Source organism: Mus caroli, chromosome 14, assembly GCF_900094665.2.
Source record: "Mus caroli chromosome 14, CAROLI_EIJ_v1.1, whole genome shotgun sequence".
NCBI classification, from domain to species: domain Eukaryota; kingdom Metazoa; phylum Chordata; class Mammalia; order Rodentia; family Muridae; genus Mus; species Mus caroli.
Window position 1 is genome coordinate 26,479,086 of NC_034583.1, and position 16,246 is coordinate 26,495,331.

A 16,246-nucleotide genomic window follows, 5' to 3' on the forward strand; every position below is an offset into this window, starting at 1 on the left:
AACCTAGAGGCAGGAACCACAGAGGAATGCTGCTTGCTGACTTGCACCCTGGCTCATACTTAGCTAGATTTCTTACATAGTCGAGGCTCACCTACCTATGGGTACGCCACCACATTGGGCCAGGACCTCCCACATCAATCATTACTATCCACCAGGACAATCTATCATAGACAAGGTCACAAGCGAATGCATGTAATCTAGACAGTCTCTCATTTGAAGCTCTCAGATTTCTCTAGGCTGTGTCAAGTTTCCATCTGAAGCTAACCAAGATGGTCATTAAATGAATTTTGGCTTAGAATTAGGACAGAATTTCAACAATTTCTGAAGTGACCCTAGTCATTTTTCTTCCACTTTCTACTATTCATTTTTGAAGCTATATTCTCAGCACTGAGAATATGAATCAACTCTGAAAAATGTTTTAGATGCTCTATGTCCTGTAGTGTCAAACATTCAGATAGACTTCATTCTTATTACACTTTATTTATCTAACTATCTATTCTGTGTGTGTGTGTGTGTGTGTGTGTGTGTGTGTGTGTGTGTGTGTGTGATCATGTCAGAGGACAACCTGTTGGAGTTGGCGCGATCCTTCCACCATGTAGAATCCCAGGGAGCAAACCCAGGTCATCAGGCTTGGCTGCAGGCTCTTCCACTCACTGAGCCATCTTGCTGGGCCAAGACTTAAATCTTTATGTAAAAATAAACAAGTATGCTCATCTCCTTAGCACATAGGTTTTCTTTCATCTTTAATAAATGGTAATTGTATTAGTCAGGGTTCTCTAGAGTCACAGAACTTATGNATAGTCTCTATATAATAAAAGAATTTATTGATGACTTACAGTCAGCAGCCCAATTCCCAACAATGGTTCAGTCGCAGCTGTGAATGGAAGTCCAAGAATCTAGCAGTTACTCAGTCTCACACAGCAAGCAGGCAAAGGAGCAAGAGCTAGACTCCCTTCTTCCAATGTGGTTCCACCACACCTTTAATCCCAGATGAAAGGTGTAGCCCAGATTAAATGTGTGTTCCTTAAACTCGGAGATTTAATCTTCTGGAATCCATAGCCACTATGGCTCAAGATCTCCAAACCAAGATCCAGATAAGGATCTCCAAGCCTCCAGATAAGGGTCACTGGTGAGCCTTCCAATTCTGGATTGTAGTTCATTCCAAATATAGTCAAGTTGACAACCAGGAATAGCCACTACAGTAATATTTATTAAATATTCTAAGGAAGTGTGAAGATGAGATCTTCTCAGAGACCTGTGCATCCAGGCATAGATATGGAAGGAATACCTTTTCTGTACATAAATAACAACATTCAGAAAATGTTTGATTTCTATAATTATTTGATATACTCCTAGAGCCAGGGTCATGTAGAACTTTTTCATCCTAAAGAGTTTGCTAATGAAGAAGGTTCAGGAAGGACTGTTCTAGACCATCATGTTACATGATTATGGCTGGGGCTTGAAGTCTGACTTCCAAGAGCTCACTTTCCACCGCTTTCATAGGCTTTGTGCTTTCTGAACCATGAAAGTATTGTTACTTCATGATTATAGCTGTGGAGGCAGGGAAGGAGACAGTGGACACTGCTGAGGCGGAGACAGTTCTGAGCTGGCCTTATGCTTGATTTGAAGTGTACTCTGATACGTGTCAGACTGACCTTCATGTCAACATTATTTCCAGTGTTGGTAACCATGGAGCTGTGTCTGCTTCCCCCACTCCAAAGGCATCCTGAGTTGCTCCACTCCTCCCTGATGACATACATCCCTGAGGGATCCACCTGCTGCTATGAACAAACTTGGCTAGCTCTGAAAGACAGTTGTGGTCAAGGTTTTGCTGGGACCCACTGAAGATCCCCCAGCAGAAAAGAAATGTTAGTGCCGTCCTCAGAAGCACCGCGGTCAGGCCAGGAGCATTCCAAACACTTCTCCAGGCCTCTCATTCTACTGCCCACAAGGCACAAGCCCTGGATGTCTGCAGGACACCAAAGCCAATGCCAAAGCTGGGAGGGCATGGGCTAAGACCTCTCTAATCCCCACATACACCATCAGGACCATTCCCCAGGTCTCAGGTTGCAGTTACAATGTACCACAAGCCCAGACCCTCATCCACTCATCTAGAAAGGTCTACTGTTGCAAAGGCCTACATTTATCGCAGCCCAAAGCCACTAAGCAGTCTGGAAGAGCCCTATTGCTCTCAAGGTGAAGTTCCTTCAAATAAGTCCTTCCCCATGAAGCTCTAGTCTTGCTGACACCAGCTAGAGCTGGGATTTTGCTTTGGAGATGTTCTGGAATCTTAGCAGGTACTGAACTTTGCTTCCCAAATGCCATTCAATGAACAGATTCTAAACCCTGCTGGCTATGCCACAGTAGGCATGGGAAGAGTGAGCAACAGATTGGAAAGAGTGTGGTGTGCAATAGAGGTCATAGGACAAGGGAATATGAGCATGTTGTGTGTGCATACAATGCAAATGAGGTAAGAATATGTAATTTGGGAATCGTGATACGATGTATGAGCCATATGTGTGGTTTATGTATGATATAGGTACACTGTAGGGCATGTATTATATATGTTCAGTGGGAGAATTACAGTATGTATAAGGATAGTGTGTGTGGTGTTTGTATGCTATATAAACAGTTTATGATGCTTGTATATGTGATCTGGTGTGTGTGGTATAGAAAGAGTATCATACGATGCTGTGGGTGTTATGTGATGCATGCAGTATTTGTGTTTATGTGGTATGGTGGACTTTGCGTGTGTGATCTGGCATACTCGTATGGTGTGGTATATGCATGCCATCTGGTGTGTAAAGAGTATGAATGGTGTGTGCTGTGGGTTGTGTATCTTGTGATTTGTGTGTATGTGTCATCTGATGTGTCTATGTGGTCGGTGTACCAGACACAGTAGTTTGGAAGCCACATGACTCTGCCTAGGTCAATCGGATTTCAGATCCTACTGTTACAAAGGCTCGAATATATCACAGACTAAAGATCAGGAGTGGAGAGATCCTCTAGTCTTTGTGGGGTGGAGGAGACCTTCCTGTCCCTGCAGCCTGCCCTGAGGAGTGGACTGAGCTGAGCTGTGTTTCTGTCCACCTCTGACTAAGACACTCCTAACTCTAGGCTTCAGGCTCAGCTTTTCCCTTCCTGTGGTAAGGAAAAGAATGCTGAGGGACAGGACTGTCAGGAAAGACGCCAAACTTTCCTCTCTGAGTAGCGTCTCCACCAGGCTGCTCGCACGTCCGACCAAGCCCTAAAGATAAGAGAAACTACCGGCGCTCCAGATCCCCACCCATAGGAGGCACGGATAGTTGAATTATGAAAGCCTATTTAGAGGATTCATTGCAGCTATTTAAAACAAAAGGGCAGTAAAATTGTGCTACTGTCCTAGCGGGGAATCCACTACAGCTATGTAAAAAACAAGGCTGGAGGCTAAAATATGAACAAGGGAGGCGATCTAATTGCAACTGCCTCACACTGAGACTCTAAGAACAGCAATTAAGTAACTCCTAAGCAACTGTGCCTTCCTGGTGGTTGTTATATCTTGGCAAAGTATCATAGCACGAACTGGTTTTCAATTCTGAGGATCAGAACTCTGGATCTGAGAGGAAAGAAAGACACTCAGGAAAAAAAAGGGGGGGGGGGTACTTTTGCCTAAAGCTAGAAAAACAATTCTACCATTCTTTGCCTGGCTCCAGAAGGACATAGATTTGGGTAGCATCAACACTAAGTTCCTTTTCAACCACTGACTCCTAATGTCCTTTCACCTTGACTTACAAAGGGGAATTACTATATCCCCATAAACCATCATAGGTTGGAACTATCTTGTTGCGGGCCAACCAGCGGCTCTCGAGGAACTGTACGGCTGAGATGGAAGGCTCGAGCTGAAAGAAAAGAACTAGACAGACAGGGAAAAGAACGGAGCTAAGACAATCGCGTTCTGATCAAAGCTCAATTTTACTAATTCGTGCACCGAGTTATGAAGGAGGGGAAAGGGGCTAATTCCCGCCAAATAATCCTGGGGTCCAGTTACAGGGTGACCACGTGTATGGCTCCAGAACAACAAGGCGGCAGGCTCCAACAGTGGGCGTGGCAGAACAATTAAGAGGCAGGCTCCACCCCGATGCAAACAGTGAAACCTGAGCAAACAGGTTTCAGGCTGAGCGGGTGCGGGAGGTTACACTCTCTTTTTTGTTAAGATTTATTTATTTTAGGTATGTGAGTACACTGTTACTGTCTTCAGACACACCAGAAGAGGGCATCGGATCCCCATTACAGATGGTTGTGAGCCACCATGTGGTTGCTGGGAATTGAACTCAGGACCTCTGGAAAGGCAGTCAGTGCTCTTAACCACTGAGCCATCTCTCCAGCCCAGGCTGAAACTATCTTAAGTACAAAATGCGGTCACTCTACCTGACCTACAGAATATCCCAGCTTAGCAGCACAGCACACTGTGAATGGCTAGGAGCTGCAGCTCTTTGCCACTTGCCTGAAGATTGGACCATATCTCACTAGCCTCAAGAAGATCCAATTTTAGAATGGGATCATAGCTCTGTGGTAGAACACTTGCCTACCCTATCAAACACCCTGGGTTTGAAGGGACACAGCAAAAATAAATTACTTAATTTTTTGAAGTATGATTTCTGCTAAATGCACATGGATTGCTCTTGCAACATGCCGGGGTAAAAAATAATCTTAAGTCGCCATGCCAGTTGAGGACCATCTATAATTTGTTCATTTTACCTAAGAGCTCTGGGAAAGTGGCTGAGCCCAGGAGTCTGATGTTGCTACCACATCAGGATCCATGTGTGTGGAGCTGTAGATCCTGGCCAGTGCTTCACTAGAGAGAATCCTCTCCTCCTAACCTTTCAGACCCAGTCAGCTCCTCATTATGCATCTCTGTGACACCATGGCCTCTTCTTGGAGGCATTCCCCTAAAGTGGCATTTGCATTTGGATGCTTACAACTTTCTTCCCTCCCTGGGACAACCAGATCCTTGAAAGTAAAGGCCCTTTGGGAGCGTCATAAGGGTGCTTAATGTCTTGCTTATTTATGAATTTGCCATGAATTCACGAGATCAGAAAGTGGCAACTGAGAACCCAGGAAGATAGAACAAGATGGAAGCCCAGTTCCCTAAGGAGGGCCCAGCCCACTGCCAGGAGAATAACTCCTAGACATGTCCTGGGCTGTACAAGCATGAGCTTGGGAGTGAGCCAATGAGGGAGCCGGCCCACATCGGCATCCTCTATGGTGCCTGGTTGGGTTTCCTGGTTGGAGTGATACTGCAAGGAATAGTGAGATGTTTCCTGCCTGAGCTCCAGCCATGACCTCCCTCAATGATGGACCTGGAAGTAAAAGATGAATTAAACCCTTTCTTCCTGTTGCTTTTGGTCAGAGCATTTCTATCACAGCACCAGAGTGAAACCAGGAGTCTATTCATGTCTATTCTTTTCTAATTGGATTTTTTTTATTGTTGATTTTGGGGTATGTTATGTTTTCTGATTTGATCTGATACTATATAGTTTTCAAATAATCTCTCATTCTTATATTTTAACACAATAAATAAAAAGTTAAATAAGTCCCAAGGTATCTTTTTTTTCTTATGGATTATGCTTTAGGGTCAAGATCGTCTAAGTACTATCTCCTAAAGATTTTTTTCATGTGACTTTTCTTGCTGAAGGTTTTATATCTTACCTTTAAATCCATGATACCCTTTGAGACACTCGTAGGATTTGGGTTGAGTTCCCCTCCTTTTGTTGGCCTGCGGAGGTTCAATGGAATCGTGTGTCTCGCTGAAAGGATTGCTCTCTGCTCATTGAATTACGCTTATGCTTCAACCAAACCAGCCAGGCATATTGCTGCAGATCTATTTCCTGGTTGTGCTTTCTGTTCCTTGATCTATGTATCTGTCCTTCTGCCCGCACCACACCTGATTACTGTAGCTTTGTGATACATCATGGAGTTAGGGAATGTGAACCTCTGTCTTTATCTCCTTCAAAACGAATTCAGCTTTACCAGGCTTCATGCTAGGAGCTGCCGCCAGCTTTCCGTCTCTTCGGCTTTACTCTAGGCAAGCATGTTCCCCCACAGCCCTTTCTTCTTTCTTATTGCAGCTTCTGACACTGCTGCTGTTCCTTCCCAGTCTATCCTCCAACCACTGCAGCAGAGGCCCAGTGGCTGCTGACATCTCGATAAACGCTGAGCCGTTGTGGATCCCAATTGCTAAGCCCAGCTCCGTAAGGCTGGGATTCCTCCTACCTGCATTCTGGTTTTCTTGCCCCCGAATATTTGCAGCTCTACTCCTGGTTCAAGGAATGCCTGCTCCATGCTGTCGTGAGTTCTTTGGGGTCTGTATGGACTGGAAACAAGTCTACAATGTACCTGGCTGGCCCTTGCATTTCTGTCTTCTATGAAAGAGGGAAAACTACATCCTACAAAGCTCTGGTCCAACATCTGGCATATGACTTGTGTATTAACATCAACAAGGGAAGGCAAGGTTATAAGAGGGTAGGAATGATGCCAGTCTGTGACTCTCATGGAGTGAGCTGTTAGTTAGACCAATGTTTCTGCCTCTGTTGATGCCACAGAGAATTGCTCCGGAGAAAGTTCTACTCTGTATTTTCTCTTATCAGAACATCTCAAGATGGTCTTCACCAAGCTACAAAAAGCATTCAGTGGAGAATTTCTTTGTTTTTTTTTCGAGACAGGGTTTCTCTGTGTAGCCCTGGCTGTCCTGGCACTCACTTTGTAGACCAGGCTGGCCTCGAACTCAGAAATCCGCCTGCCTCTGCCTCCCGAGTGCTGGGATTAAAGGCGTGCGCCACCACGCCCGGCTCCGGAGAATTTCTTATGCTGGGGCACATATGATACACATGAATTTACATGGATCTACAATATAAGTATGAGACCTAAATCATGAAACTCATAGACTGAAGCATGGAACTATATCTATCTCCATGACCTTGGGTTTAGCAGCAGATGCTTAGATAGGACACGAAAACCACAAAAGAAAATGTAAACAAAAATGTGGACTTCCTAAAAATAATAAATTTTTGTACACACACAGAAAACTTTCAGGATGACAGTGAAGTTCATATCTTTCTCAAAATAATGGAGGGCAATAGACAATAGGAACATATGAGAAGAGAGGCCAGTGCACTTTGTATGAAGATGGCATGATCTTATGTGCTAACACAGAATTCAAACAATTAAGCAGGAATTACCAATAAAGCAAAAAGACTACCTAATAATGGGGGAACTATTTTCAAATCAACATCCTGATGTCCAAAATACAAAGAACTCTTACAACTCAATAACACAAACACTCAAGTTAAAGTCTCTACAAAGGAATTTTATATTCAAGTCTCCAAATTTAAAAAAAAAAATCTATAAATGCCAATAAACACATATAAAGATAGGCAAGGTCATTGGTGATTAAAGAAACATGATTAATCAGAGAGGCACATGGCATAGCCACCCAATGGAAACTTAACCGTGTAGGCAGACATGTAGAAACACTAGAGCCTTCACATACTATGAATAGCAGCATAAAAAGTACAGTAGTTATGGAAAACATGCTGGTAAGTCCTTACAAAGTCACATATAAAATCACCACATGACCCCACAATTGCAACCCTGGATTTACAGCCAAAAGAATTAACAGTTACTTCCAACAAATATATGTCCGCATCTGTCTATATAGCATTTGTCTTAGTTAGGGTTTTTATTGCTATGAAGAGACACCACTACCAAGACAACTCTTATAAAGGACAACATTTAATTAGGCCTGGCTTCCAGGTTCTGAGGGTCAGTCCATTATCATCATGACAGGAAACATGGCAGCATCCAGGCAGACGTGGCGCTGGAGGAGCTGAGAGTTCTGCATCTTGTTCTGAAGGCAAACAGAAAACTGAATCTCTCAGGCAGCTAGGAAGAGGGTCTCAAAGCCCATCCTCAGAGTGACACACCTACTCTAACAAGGCCACACCTCCTAATAGTGCCACTTCTGGGGCCAAGCATATTCAAACCATCACAGCGGTGCTGGTTATAAAGTCCAGAAGCTGGAAACACCTCCTTATGGTTTACCAAATAGATAAACAAGATGCAATGTATAATGGAATAATGTTCAGCTGCAAACGTGAACCAAGTACTCATGCTGATCTGTGCCGTAGTGTGGATGAACCTCTGGATCCTGCTAAAGTTTACCAGAAATACAGTAGACAGGGGTCATGTTGAACCTCTTGAGAATGTGATAGGCAAAGCCCAAACTCCAGGAAACTAAGAATGACCTGAGTCTTTTTTAACAAATAAATTAAAGGGGAAAAGGAACACCCAATGATGATTTATTTGACCTTTGGAAGATGTTCATGTTTTCTTATAAAACAGGCAAGACTGTAGAGCATAGATAAGCATACTTGGGTAATAAACAATGAGGTAAAGCAGGGGAGTGCGTACTGGAAGTCAGGGGTTGGTTGGATCAGAGGGAGGGGAGGAGAGGTTGAGATGGGTTGAGAGGGGCTGGGTGTTCTCCTACTGCTGGGGACAGTCACTATGTGACATGAACAGCTGAAACAGGGGACGGGGGGGATATGGCAAGCTGTCAGAGGTGCTGTGGCATCTGCAAGGGCCCTTGGAACTAACAGAGGGTCACCTCTCCAGTGGCGAAAGGCTGAAGTCACCCATGATGCTTCCAGCAACAGAACTCTCCCCTTCCCTTCAATGTCACAGCTGTATTGTCCTTCCATCTCACTGACAGAGAAAGGTTCTTAAGGCATGGCCAGCATCTCTTCATTGGGCCATGAGAAGGAACAGGAGCAGGATCCCCGAGAGAGAGGTGCTCCAAGGGAGAAAGCCACCAACTGTGTTCTTGTCTCGGCTTCATGCACCCATCGAGGTGCCATGTTTATCTCTTTTCCCAGTGGCCCTCACTCTCTCTTTCCACAGCTGAGTCTCTCCTCCCAAATCCTGTGCCACTCACAGGGAACTCAGATGACAAGGTGCCTCAGAGTCTCGCCATCTCAAATCAACAACCCAAGAGTGAACAGTTGACTTTCAAGTGTGCTAAACCACCCAGGATTCATATTCAGGAGCACAGTGGGAACAAGGGGGCATAGCCACCACTATGCCAGAAGGCAGAAGTTAATTTCCACAGAAAAGTGTATGTGTACAATCAGAGCCTCTTTGGGCAGGTGGATAGGAAGCGCAGTCAAGTGCCAGCTAACATGCACCTAAGCAGTAATACTACAAGGTTTGGAAGCAAGCAGACGGAAAGGATTCACCTGTGTGGCTGAGTCAATGCAGTGACAAAGCCCAGTCCACCTTCAGTAAACTCTGTAAAACATACCAGGGTCTTGTCCTGCCTTGCTCTGTCACAGGACTAGAGGAGGACCTGGCATCCTAGCTCCTATTTTAGTCTTCTCTCTCCCAGTTGCCTGGGACCCATCAGTGCATAACTTTATGTCTCTGACTCCTCTCATGTGGACATTACACAGAGCATTTTCTCTGCAAGCAAAGTTACACAGATAAAGACTGAGCAGGGCCCTAGTTTGAACTTCAGAATATATGTATAAAAACTTCCTCCTTCTCCTCCTCCTCCTCCCCCCCTCCTCCTCCTCTAGATTTTCCTTGTTGTTTTCATCATTTTTGAGACAGGCGCTCACTCAATATGTAGCCCTGGCTGACTGTGTACTCTCTTACATCAACCAGGTTGACCTTGAACTCACAGAGTTCCACTTGCCTCTGCCTTCCAAGACTGGGATTAAAGGTGTTTGCCACCTTGCTGGACAAGAAGTACTTAAGAAAGTCAGGAAGACCCTGGAGGGGACTGTTCCAACAGGTAGGTAGGAGTGAGCTTTAATCACACCCTAGAATGTTCTTCTCAACACAATTTATCTCCTCTTAGCCGTGAATTCCCTGTGGGTGGAATCCTCAAGCAGCCAAAAACATCTGAGTGTCTGGCATATGGAAGGCACATATAAACACATGCTAAGTGAACACCTCACAAAAGGCCAACTGTTGATTCTATGAGTAGATGTTTGGGAAACACAAACCATCATCGCCTTCCACGCACTGCTGTCAGAGCTGTGCCTCCAACTGTCATGTAGGCGAATGCTCTAGTCTTCAGCTCTCAGCTGCAGAGAGAAGTGTGGAGTCTGTGATGGCCAGAGGAGAAAGCACAGCTCTTGCTCATTGTCCCAGTAGCTTCCTTTAACCCTCTGGCATTCTTTGTGGGAAAGACGGAAGAGGAAGCACTTAGATTAAAAAACAGACCAACTACAATGAAAGGGTTTTAGCCTTGCTCAAGTAGGGCCTGATTGCTACGGGCTGCCCATATCCAGTAGACAGTAGACATAGGAATGGAAAGAACACACTTTGAACACATACATACAGGCACACGTACACACACTAGCACACACACACACTAGCATACACACACAGACACACAAACCTCTAGTAAAACAAAGTCCCAAACAACAGTCAGGATTCTTGGGTGTTCATGTGGCTGGATGTCACTTTTTTAAAAATGGATTTATTTATTATTAAACATAAGTACACTGTAGCTGACTTCAGACACACCAGAAGTGGATGTCAGATCTCATTACAGGTGGTTGTCAGCCACCATGTGGTTGTCGGGATTTGAACTCAGGACCTTTGGAAGAGCAGTCAGTGCTCTTACCCACTGAGCCATCTCACCAGCCCCAAGAAACTAGAAGAATTCTTTTTTTGTTGTTGTTTTGTTTTGTTTGAGACAAGGTTTCTCTGTATAGCCTTGGCTGTCCTAGAACTCACTCTGTAGACCAGGCTGGCCTCAAACTCAGAAATCCACCTGCCTCTGCCTCCCAAGTGCTGGGATTAAAGGTGTGTGCCACCACTGCCCCTAGATATCACCTGTTAAGACCTTTTAAGGTCTTTTTTTGTTTGTGTCTGCCACATATATGCAGATAGAGAAGGCAGAGGGCAGAGGAGGGCAGAGGAAGCCGTGGAGCTTGAGTTACAGGCTTTTGCAAGCTGCCCCATGAGTGCTGGGATCTGAACTCCAGTTGTTTGGAAGAGCAGCGAATGTTCTAAACCACTAAGCCGTGTCTCCAGACCAGTCTGCTGTTACTCTTGACAGGGTGTTTCTTGCTGATCTATACTACTGCTTCCCTTAAAATGAAGTCTCCTTGCTATTATTTTGCAAATATGTGAAATATATTTATTTCAATGATTTGAGTAAGATGCCAAGCACAGACAGCATCCCCAGCTACACAGCTGCAGCTAAGGAGATCTGGGTTTTCAAACCCTGTGCTCATAGCTGACCCAGAGCCAAGGGATCCACAGCCTTACCTTGCTACAGCATTCCAGAGGACAATATCACCCTTGGCTCAAGGAAGGAAGGTTGCTGGAAAGGCCTTTGTGAGGCGCCATGAACAAATAGCCATGGTGGCCTGTGGAAGGGACCTGTGAAATACACAACAGGGTGGAGGTATGATGTCCAGAAGTGCCCCTCTGCCCCTGAATAGAGAAGTAGTTGGAGCTGTTTGGATTGTGAGGGCCTTAACTAGGAAATCCATCAGAAGCAGTATAAGAATACCGGAGTTTAAAAGGCTAACCAGAGGCAAACCAGTGCCACCATGAAGGGAAACCACAGAGGACATAGAGAAGACAGTGTTCCTGCCTGCCTCTGCTACCCTCCCTGACCCCGTCACCTTGGGCAGTGCAAGGGTGAAGGTTTAGTAATGACATCTGGATTCGTTGTCCAGGCCACTAGCATTACTAAATGATACACGTGTGACACAGGGCAAAACAAACCAAAATGGAGGTACCTTTGCTTAGCAATGACCTATATGATTTGTAAATGAGGCTTTACTCAGAACTGCCCCATTCCAGAGAGAGGAAACTGAGATATTGTATCTACCACTTCCTGCCCCTCAATAATCGCAGGCTATTCCTGAAGTTCCCGATTCACTGGAATTCGGGGGGCCTGTGGGTGGGTTGGACTTACTCAAGTGACCACAGAAAACCCTGGGACAGACTGAACCTGGAGTTCCAGGTTAAAAGTTCTTGGTCCTCCTGCACCAGAACCAGAACCCAGAAGTGTGGTGAAGGGGGATGCGGGCCCTAGGAGTATACTCTGAATCCCTGCCCCAAATTGGGAAGAATTTTCAGGTTTCTAGATCTTAAATATTGATGTGCATTACTTTCGGTCCTCATGGCTTTTTTTCCAGATGAGGGGGCTTCCCTGATATGAGTGGAGACCTGCAAATCTGCAGAGCAAACGTGTACTCAGAGCTACTTTTCAGTGTTCAGCTTCCTCCTCGCTGGAGCTTTGATCCAGTAGGCTACTCCAGGTAGGCCGCATTTTGATGTATTAAAACTCTGTGCTTCCTTTGAGGCCGTCCTCAAGAATGTGTGCTGGGGAAAACACCTAAGAGCCAATGTCCCCATCTCTGAGAAGTTCACAATGGAGTAAAGAAGGAAAAATTCTAAATTATTATAAAGGTAACTTATTCGCCAGATGTAATTGTCATCTAGAAGGCTTAGTGCTGAATAACCCCACCCTTTCTAACTCTGAACAGAGTTCTTTCTGAACTCTGGCTGTCTGGTTCAACTCACCTGTCCTGGCTCAAACTCCTCTCCAAGCTGACTGATTCAAACTGTCTTCTCTCAGCTTCTCACTGAATTGCTCTGCTTGGCCTCAAACTCACTCCAACAATCTGTTCTAATCTTCTGGCTCCTTCTCATTTTCTGGTTTATTCTTTCTTCACCTGCAACCTATCTCTGTAAAACTGCTTTCTCTGTGTCTCTCTGTCTCTGTCTCCCCATCCTCCTCTCTCCCTCCTGCTGCTGCTGCTGCTGCTATTACTACTGCTCTCTTAAGCCAGCTGTTCATTCCTGTAATATTTTCTTAAGTAGCCTCTCTTTCCTGTGCTGTTCTCATGAGAGTTGGGTGTATCCTATCAAATCTTTCTCTGATTCATCACTTTGTCTGCCACTCAATAAGACATCACTTTTGAACATGGCTGCTTCCTTCTACAAATTAACCTGACTTTCATTGTTTGGGATTAAAGGTGTATACTAAAGATGTGAAGGATGTGTCTGTATTCCAGCCTGGTCATACTGTAATCTAAAGTGTGTCTGCATTCCAGCTGGGTCACACAGACCTAGAAGGTCTTTGGATATGCCCTTGCCAGAGCAGGCATATTGCTGGATGAAAATTCCTCTACAATTATTCCCTCAAGAAAGAACATACTCTTTACTCAGTTGAAGAAAAGGGATTTGTGAGTTTTGTGCTTAGGAAAGGATATTTAAGTCGCTAAATATATTTAGCCTGATTTAAATAATGTAAGTGTATGCATGCATCATGATATCACATGGCAACATGTACAATGTTTTCATTTTCATGTAACAGCTAAAAGTAAATTCAATTTCTAAAAAAAAAAAAAAAATGAACAAAGGTTGTACCATAAGTAGGCAAGTTTCTCCAGGTCTACACCAAGCCTTTCAACACTAAGCCTGGAAGGCATGTGGTTATAGGATACCTAGACCTGGGCTCCCCCAAAAGGGTACCATCAGATAGGGAGGCTCTATTCCCTCCTCCTAAGGCCACTGTCCAGCAATGGACTTTCCAGGCTTCCAGCCAGGTCTAGAGATGAGGATCAGAAGTCAAGCTAGGAGTGTGGACTATAGTCCTGGGATACAGAAGATACTATACTCAGGCCCCCTTTTCATTGGGAGATTAAAGCTTTCAGGTTCAACAATTCAGCTAGGCAGAAGAGCCCTCGCCCTAAACATCCTCTCCTTTCCATTTTAAAACCTGTCCAGGGTTGTCATCACCAATCAGGCAACTCCAGATCTGTTGCCTGACAGTTCACACACTCTTCCACACCTCTTCTGGATCACTCTACCACTCCAACCCTCCCAGAAGCAATCTCCTTCTTCCCTAAGCCCCCCACTCCCACCACTACCTCTTCTCAGGTGACTTCTCAAATCCCTCTGCCTGAGCCACTGCACCAGCTGCCTTACAGGTGGTGGCAGGTGCCAGCAACACTGGGCTAAACTCAGCCAGAGGAGCTCGGCAGCTCACATACTGTACAGAAGACCACAGCTTGGTCTTTGGGCCTGTTTTCCCCGTGTGCTGGCACAGGGCAGAGTTCCTGGCAGACCTCAGGCAGTATTTACTTAATGAGTGATTGAAGAAATAATTTTAGAATGCTAACCTAGCAGAGAGTTACAGGGGTGCAGCAGTGGCCCCTTCCATCAGGAGAGGACAGGATGGATGGCCAGGGTACAGAGAACAGCAGAAAGGAAAGCTATCGTGTGACATCCTTGGATAGGCCTGAGGCTGTGCTAAGTGTCCTCCTGTAAGAAGAGGCCCTACTTAGTCAGCCATGGGTTTTGTGCCATTTACTACAGTGACACACAGCCTACTGGTGGTGGGCCAGCCCTGAAACCAGTGCAAGTCCTTCCTGTTACTCAGGCACATCATAACCTGCTGTCCTTTATCTCCACAGTAAACAGAGGAAATGACAGGGGCTCACCTGGAGGCTAAATGAAGCTGTTAAGATGGGACCTGGACCCCACAGGACTGTGGCTGTAGAAAAGCAGGAAAGGACACTCAGCTAGGACATTATGCCTAGGTGCTACCCTGTGCTCAAAACTGCAAAGTTCCCACCAGCACTAAGGCCACCAGATCTCCAACATCCCAGACTTCAGCATCATAAATCGAATAACCCTTGCTCTTTTTTTTTAAAGATTTATTTATTTATTATATATAAGTACACTGTAGCTGTCTTCAGACACACTAGAAGAGGGTGCCAGATCTCGTTGTAGATGGTTGTGAGCCACCATGTGGTTGCTGGGATTTGAACTCTGGACCTTCGGAAGAACAGTCGGGTGCTCTTACCCACTGAGCCATCTCACCAGCCCAACCCTTGCTCTTTATAAATTACTTGACCTACAGTATTTAGGAAATACACTAATAGGCCACTTCCTGTTACTATGAGGATTAAAGAGAATAAGAATAAAGATGAGAGAAGCCAGGCACGGTGGCTCACGCCTGTAACACTAGTACTTGGGAGACTGAAGCATAAGTTCTAGGCCAGCCTAGACTTCAGAGTAAAACCCTATCTGTATATAAATAAACAAATAAAGTAACAAGCAAACAAACAGTAGTTGGCAGATCACAAACACTGAATCCATGACACTGCTGATCCTGAGCGACCCAGGAGAAAACCTGCCAGCCAGCTCTGGTACACCACAGGTTTGTTCATCGGCCCCCTCCCTGGGAGCTGCAGAGTATTGCAAAGTCCAGGAAAAGGCTGGATACTCTAGGCAAGCTGTTGTTAGCCAGGCTCTGGGGAGGATGTGTACATGAAATGCATTTCTTACATAGGCCAGGTTTGGCTGTAGATAGGTTGATCAGGGCACAGCTCACCACAAGTTGAGTAGCACTGTGTCCTCAAAGCTGGTGAGACAGAAAGGTGAACAACTGAGACCTGACTAGTGTTTTCGTCGCTAAGTTCAGGGCCAGCTCTCAAAGTCTTGTTCTCCATTCTAATGCTGGGGAACTTAACATCATACACACACTGAGCCAGGCCTGGGCCTCATAGTTTTAGTTTTAACACTCAGAAGTCAGGAAGATCTTAAGGATGAAATCTTATGAGCTACACAGTGAAACCTTATCTAAAAATACTAAGCGTGCACATACACACACACACACACACACACACACATACCTGTTCTTCAATCAGAAACCAAGCAGAAAGACTCTCAGTGAATTCAAATCCTCCATACTTAGTCCAAACTTACCAGAATAAGGGACCCAGGCTTCTGGGTTCTGGGAGGGAGACTTGATGAAGCTGTCTGTCTGTCTGTCTGTCTGTCTGTCTGTCTTGGTGCCTTGCACCTTCTCCTTCCTACCTGTAAATTCTAAATTCCCTCTCATTTAAGAGTAAAGGCCAAACCTAAGAAATCAAGGAGAAGATCTGAACCAGACCTAACTCCCTGTTACCCTTAAGCAGTTTGCTTGCCCTGCCTTGCCCAGTCCCCTCCCTTACTGAAAACTACATTGGCTTGGTTGGTGTGACTGTCCTCAGAAGGAAGCCCTAGATGGGAGAAGTAGGGCTATGTGAGCTTTGACGTGCTGTGTCCCAGAGAAAGATGTCATTCTGGTTCAGAGCCAGAGATAAATCAAGCACTTAAATAAAAAACACAAATGAGGTATATATGAAATTTATTAAAATACAAAGAGCTCTAATCAGTTAATATGCAA